The 7,680-nt window shown below is 38.0% G+C and overlaps 1 long non-coding RNA gene across 1 annotated transcript; it reads right to left on the reverse strand.

The window, feature by feature from the left end:
• Positions 1 to 813: 813 nt before the first annotated feature.
• On the reverse strand, positions 814 to 3,323 carry LOC117519054. Its single transcript, XR_004563152.1, has 2 exons — positions 2,708 to 3,323; positions 814 to 1,795 (listed from the first exon to the last, which is right to left on the reverse strand). It is a non-coding gene; the product is annotated as an uncharacterized LOC117519054 (long non-coding RNA).
• Positions 3,324 to 7,680: the final 4,357 nt, after the last annotated feature.

Consider the following 7,680-nt stretch of genomic DNA (forward strand, 5'->3'; position numbering starts at 1 on the left):
ATTTAATACTGATGTTTATTTACATTTTATAAAATCTCCTCCTCACTTTCAGTATAAATGAGAGTTCCAAAGAACCTTTCAGTGTACAACATATGAAAACAGGCAAAACATTTTATTCTTCAAAGCAAAATTATGTATCAGTGTTAGCGTCAAAGTCATTTTGCACATACTTTGACTTGTAATAGGGATATTGCTGCCCCAGTCACCTGTTCTTACACTATGAAATTGGGTATGATCTCCTGCAGAAAGTGTATAACACTCTTCAGTGCCAGTCTGTATTGTAGGAGTGGATCAACGGCTTCCCTGTGGCTTCACATGTCTTCATCCAGACCTACAATACAGATCAGCGGCTTTCAGCCTGCTATGAGATGAAGCTAGCTGAGTTTGTTCAGTATGGATGTCATGGTAGAAACAAAGAGATCAAAGCTGAGAAGAGAAGAGGAAAGTTATCAGCATGAGGACAGATGAGTAAATTTTGTACTGGATTTTTCATGATGGTAAGAGCAGCACAAAATAAAGATGACTAACTCATTGCTTCCCCTCAGGGAGCTTTGGTGGCTGCTCTCTGGTCTTGTGCTTTCATGCACAAAATCTCTCACTTGAGTCCACTGTAGAAATAACAGTGCACCAGGTTCCAGCACACAATGACTCTTAAAGAAAATGACAGATAACAGTCTGCTTTATTTCATATTCTAACTAAAGCATGCCCATCCATGCTCATGAGTAATTAAGTGTATAAATCCAACCCTTTTTCACCCTGCACCATATCTTGCACTCAGATTATGCACCCTTGAATGAGCAAACTGGAGCTGGGCATGCCCCAAATACACTTCAGTTTTGTAACAGATTGTGCATCATCGATTACCACGATAAGGGCCATTGTCTCTCGTTCAGGTTCCATTATTTTAGCATGCTACTCTTCTTAGTGGTGCACTGCTTATGCAAAGTTTGCCACTTGTCAATGACATGGTTTAGAAGTTCAGAAAAGCTGTTCAGTCTGTGTGACTTCTCATGTCCGTGCACACAAATTGCTAACAAGCCTCAGTCACAAATCTCACAAACCGCAATGCTGATGCATTTTTAAAATATTAATTTGGATTCAATGCAAAAATGAACCAGCACTCAAATTCTATAAGGAAGTTTAAGGTGAGTGTACAATCATTCTGGTCTCTTGACAGTGTCAGAACACTTCAAAAATAACAAACATTAACCGAACACCAACAAGCGGGAGTGACGACAGTAAAGCTCTTACCAGCAGTGGGATCAGGCACATGCTTTGTTTGCACAGCTCGCCTGGGTATCATCTTATCTGAGTTATTGTGCACAAAGGGACAGAGTTTGTACGTGCACAGATGAGAGACACAATGCTCTAAATATCTGCTGCCTACGGTGGCCACATGCAGTGAATCAAAGTGTGAAATGTTTTCAAAAAGCTTGCTTGTGAGATCATGTTAGGTTCAGATGAATCGTGTCACTGAGATAAATTGCTATTCCTGATTTGTGATTCATGCAAAGGCGAGAAGTGATGCAGTCACAGATTTGGCTGCCGCGTCTCTTTGTTGTGCTTCTAAAAAGAGTATTTCTGGAAAAAGCCTTACAATTAATTTATTATGACACAAATATCTGTATTCACTGCTGGAAAGTGATATTCAATTAAAATGTGAATTCTGTAAAACCAGTTTTTTTCTTTTTCTTTCTTTTCTCCAAATAAATATCAACTTGTAGCATTTTAAGTGATTGATCTTGACATTTATAGGCAAGTTTTCAAGCTGCTCAGACTGCTAAAGCTAATGACCTATTTAAGCAGTCTACAATCGTAACGAGGCAATATTAGCTAGGAAGCTAACACTAGCAGTCATTCACAGTCCCTGACTCATTTTATGTTATGTCGCTGGCGAATGGTCTGTTAGGGCCACCTTTAAGCAATGAAAAACAGTGTTATTCAACTTTCAAACACATGGCTTATGAATTGTATGGAAACATTTCACCATCATTGATCTTTACATTTATAGGCAAATTTTCAAGCTCCTCAGACTGCTAAAGCTAATTCACCCTATTGACGTATCCCATAATCCCTTACGTGCCAGAGAGTCGCTGCAGTCAACAGCATATAGAGAATCAACACGATGACAGTTGTAAATTAATATTATACTACAAAAATGTATTTTTTTATGCTTTTCATCACGTTAATAAGAGACTATATGCATGATACCCTGAAAACTTGCTAAAACAATTATAACAAATAATCCGTACGTTTAATCTGCCTGGAATTTAATAAACGCAAACCAAATTTCAGACATATTATATTAGTCTTGAACAAAGAGGACAAACAGTGTTGTAAAGAACAATAATCAAGACGTTAAAGAGCAAACTTCACTTTCCCCCAGAACGACATGATCAGGAAGTGATTGTAGCTCACAGCAGCTCCCGTTGAAAATAACGGAGCGACAGCCTGTGATTCTCGCATGTTTACATAAAATAAACACAATAACAACGTCTGTAAACCCAGAGAATATATTCACAAGAGTTTTAGGCACAATATAAAAATAGTTTTATGTTGCGATGTTAATGGTGTTGTCTGTGTGCAGCAGTTAAAGTGCAGTATGATCAGAGTGTCTCAATGCAGTTCTCAATGTTACTGAGATCTCGCAGCGCGGCGAACTCTTCGAAGTTTTGCGGGATTTGAAACGTCAATAGGGCGAATGACCTAATTATGCAGCCTACAATCATAACGAAGCAATATTAGCTAGGAAGCTAATACCAGCGGTCATTCACAGTCCCTGACTCATTTTATGTTATATCGCTGGCTAACAGTCTGTTAGTGCCATCTTTAACAAATGAAAAACAGTGTTATTCAACTTTCAAACACATCGCTTATGAATTGTATGCAAAAATTTCATCATCATTGATCTTTACATTAATAGGCAAATTTTCAATCTGCTCAGACTGCTAAAGCTAATGACCTACTTATGCAGCCTACAAGCATAAAGAGGTGGTATTAGCTAGGAAGCTAACACTAGCGGCCATATACAGTCCCTGACTCATTTTATGTTATGTCGCTGGCTGACGGTCTGTTAGCGCCCTCTTTAACCGATAAGAAACAGTGTTATTCAACTTACAAACACATTGCTTATGAATTGTATGCAAAAATTTCACCATTAGTGGAAACAGAGCAACAACACAGTGAATGATGCATGTTGCCAAATTCACACTCGGGCAATGATTCCTAACCAGGAGTATGTGTACCTTAGATTCTCGTAGCCATAAGCCCTATGATTATTCAAATTTCTTGGATCACTGGTGATAAATTGGCTAAATAATTAAGATTACTGAAGAAGTAATTTCAAACAAATCTATGCACAGTACTGTCCAAATGTTTTAGGCACTTGTGTGGAAACCCATGGTCATTGTGTAGTTGAATTAGTTTTGTTAATTCATGAAATGTTCAAGCTAGTTTTCTGAACTTGGAATTGTGTGTGATTTGGTTAGATGCCCCGTATTGCTCACTCAGGATTACCACAGTAGAGTCAATATGAATTCATATGTTGATTTGGCACAAGTTTTAGGCTGGATGCTCTTCCAGGATGAATTCTAGGTAAAAGAAGGACATTTTGGAACATTGCAATCAAAAGTCCAGATGCTAACAGCAGATAATTTAAAAAATCAGCTGTTATTCATGTGAAGATTTTTAATAATGCCTACTTTAACAATTTTATTCAATTTAAATCACAAACAGAATTTTGTTTCTATTAATAGAGGATGGATTATACCTTAGGTATAGTTTTTACCTAATTATACCTTAGGTGTAGTTTTTCTGGTTGACTGATTCAGCTTTTTTTTTTCTCTGTCCGAAGTGCAGATTTGACGGACTCTACCGCGACTCTACCCATTGAATGGCATGAGAACTGCTGGATGACCCTTGCCTGTGGACCGGACGCCTGCATGGACTTCTCATCAAATGCATATTCTTTTGTTGTGTTAGGTTCTTGTTTTGTAAAACTTTGCAAAACCTTGTAACTGTTAGAATGGCCTAAGCAGAGGGTCAGCCCTTTGAGTCTGGTCTGCTTGAGGTTTCTTCCTCAATATCATCAGAGGGAGTTTTTCCTAACCACTGTCACCTGTGTGCTTGCTCTAGAGGTTGGAAAAGTTAGACCTTACTTGTGTGAAGTGCCTTGAGGCAGCTTTGTTCTGATTTGGTGCTATATAAACTAAATAAATGTAATTGAAATTAATATTCATAGTTCAAGTTGAGGTCAGGTTGAATTAAAGCATTGGGTGAGTTTGGGTCACCTGTGAATGAACCCATACATCACTGGGTCACCATTCCTATGATTATTATTATTATTATTATTATGTTAAAAGATGTCAACATGGCCAAAAATAATATATTTGCTCTCTCTCACCTATGTATATCTATAAGAACCCAAAATGTTTGTGCTAAATGTGCAGGAGTTTTTACAAGATTACTGATAGGAATTTTTTTACACCTGCTAATTGACTCGCTGACTTACTCCATGATGCCCATGCCTACCTTGTGAGTTGCAGGGAATATATAGTTCAACAGCAATTGAAGGACCGAATGGTCCCCCCTAAAAATTGGTCCGCCCTGCCTTCACTGTGCATGTGTCACCTGGGACAATGGCAGCAAGTCTGAGTCTGAGTCTCTAAACCCAAAGCGATCAAAGGGAATAATGTGATTATTAACCATCAGATGACAAAGTAAAACCACTTAAATCATTCTAACATCAGCTTTAAGCAGAAACGAGGGGATATTTGCCTCATTTCGCCACTGTCACACCGAAATGATGAGCTGCTGAGCTCTGATTGGTCTGCCATCTTTTATTATGAAATAAGTCTGAATTTATGTGGAAATGATTGTTGTACAAAAGCTTCAGATATCTGTCGCTGAGATAGTGCAGTTTGAAGCAGAAATGAGGTGATAATTGGTGGATTGCAGCTGACACTTAGAAATGACAATGCTGATGCTCCGAAATGACGCGTACACAGTGAAGGCAGGGCAGATCGATTTTTAGGGGGGACCGTTCGGTCGACGACACCGGTACATAAAACAAAGTCAGTCTGGTTTTGTGGGTATACTTTCAAACTTCAATCTGGGGTGCAGTAGTAGTACTCTGCCTTCCAACAAGAAGGTGCCTAATTCAAAACCACCAATGCCCCAATCTTCATGTCCACCTGGATTGTGTCCATAAGGGCATTTGATGCAACACTTGTGTAAAATCAACATGCGGATCCACGTGGCGTCTGCTGTGGAAGAAGCCAAAAGTACCAAATCAAACAAAAACAGACTTTTAGTATTCAGTCTTTTCCATAAACATACATAGAAGGGATTCTGAGGAGAGATATTTGAGATACTATTCCATGAAGCACACAGAGGGCACCTACAGGTGTATGCAGAATGAAGGTCAGGTAGAGTATGTTTGGAAGAGCAGTTGTGTTGTAGTTCCAACATTTGTGAACATTTTCTAACACCTGTGAGGATATTATAGTATACCTGTCTAGACACAGTAAGCTGTTGCCAATGAGCTTTGTTTTCTCCTTGAGTGCACCGAGAAGAAAGATTGGGTTGTAAATTCAAAAATGAGAGCAAAGTCAGAGCAATTTACACAAGATAATTTGGAAATCTGCAGCGTGTGAGAATGGGCATGCTCAGACAGTATATCTGAGGTAATGTAATAACATTATGCAGACGCTCTATGGAGCGAAACAACTTGCTGGAGACTGCAGCAACACTGAAGTGTCTGTCCTTAGAACCTGAAAATCTGAAGCAGCTGAAGCGGTACAGCAAAGTTAAGCTCCAGTGCAGCGTAGCAGCAACACAAGACGCCTCGCCGAGGCCTGGTTTACAACCAGCACAGTCACTTGTCCCTCTAGTTATCCAAGTTAAAATAGGATTTGAGTTTTCGGGTACCCGGCTCGACCACTCATAAGCTGCACGTGCCATTCTGCTGTTACAGTACTGAATGTGAATTCATCCAACACAGGGTGTGCATGTCAGCGATTAGTTCTCCAAGGCTTCATTGGATAATAAGGCTGATATGGCTTCTCCACTGTAGAATTCAGGCATGTCGAGGATCCATTTATTTTCCAGAAAAGTCACATCACCTCAGGGAAAAGTTCATTTTGCACAAAAAAAAAAAAAAAAAAAAAAAAAAAATCCACCAGCAGTTGTAAAACAGCATGCCATGTTTGCTGGGCTACAGCTACAAAATATACAGTGCATCTGGAAAGTATTCACAGCGCTTCACTTTTTACCCATTTTCTTATGTTACAGCCTAATTCCAAAATGGAGTAAATTCATTTTTTCCACTCAAAGTTCTACACACAATACCCCATAATGACAACATGAAAAATGTTTTAAGATGTTTGCAAATGTATTTAAAACTAAAAAACTAAAAAATCACATGTACATAAGTATTCACAGCCTTTACCATGAAGTGCAAAATTGAGCTCAGGTGCATCCTGTTTCCACTGATCATCCTTGAGATGATTTTACAGCTTAATTGGAGTCCATCTGGGGTAAATTCAGTTGATTAGACATGATTTGAAAATGCACACACCAGCCTACATAAAAGGTTCCACAATTAACAGTGCATGTCAGAGCACCAACCAAGCATGAAGTCAAAGGAATTATCTGTAGACCTCAGAGACACGATTGTCTCAAGGTACAGTTAGTTAGTTTATTATTTTTAATAAATTTTGAACAAAAAAAAAACAACAACTTTTTTTCCAGGTTGTCATTATGGGTTTTTGTGAGTAGAATTTTAATGGGGAAAAAAACAATTTCATCCATTTTGTAATAAGACTGTAACATAACAAAATGGTGAAAAATTGAAGCAGTGTAAATACTTCCCGAAAGCATAGTTTGCAATGGTTGAATTACAGCTAAAATACTGTAATTAGTGCAGCATTTTGTCATTGAAATCATTCAGTTAGTGATATAAGCACTGCATTTGGTACAATTACATGTCTTTTTGAACACACGCACGCACGCACACACACACACACACACACACACACACACACACACACACACACACACACACACACACACACACACACACACACACACACACACACACACACACAGCAATTAGTCATTTGAACTTTGCAGATGGCTGCCATATTTTTGAAGATGGCCACAAAATTTGTAATTTTTGTCATATTTGTGCACAAAACTTCAATAATAACTTTTTGCATTAATATAGTACAAGCATACATTTCTGATGTACAACTGTAATTCTACATCCTGTTTGCTACTTCAATTAAAAATTCATCTCAAATTCAAAAACTGAATTGAAATTCAAGAGTCAGTCTCAATTAAATTCAGAATTTTGTATAGCCCTTACACACACACACACACACACACACACACACACACACACACACACATATATATATATATATATATATATATATATATATATATATATATATATACGTACACACACACACACACACACACGTATGCATATATGCAACATTTGTGGTAGCCATACTGGAAAATGTCAGCCATTTGGAAATTTTGAAATGCTAATTTATTTAATGGACTCTGAAGGTGACTTAAATTTGGTGCCTGTATAACCACGTGAATGATTCTTACACTTGTCTGCTGCACTAAATGCACTTATATATATATATATATATATATATATATATATA

This window comes from Thalassophryne amazonica, chromosome 10, assembly GCF_902500255.1.
Source record: "Thalassophryne amazonica chromosome 10, fThaAma1.1, whole genome shotgun sequence".
Taxonomy (NCBI): domain Eukaryota; kingdom Metazoa; phylum Chordata; class Actinopteri; order Batrachoidiformes; family Batrachoididae; genus Thalassophryne; species Thalassophryne amazonica.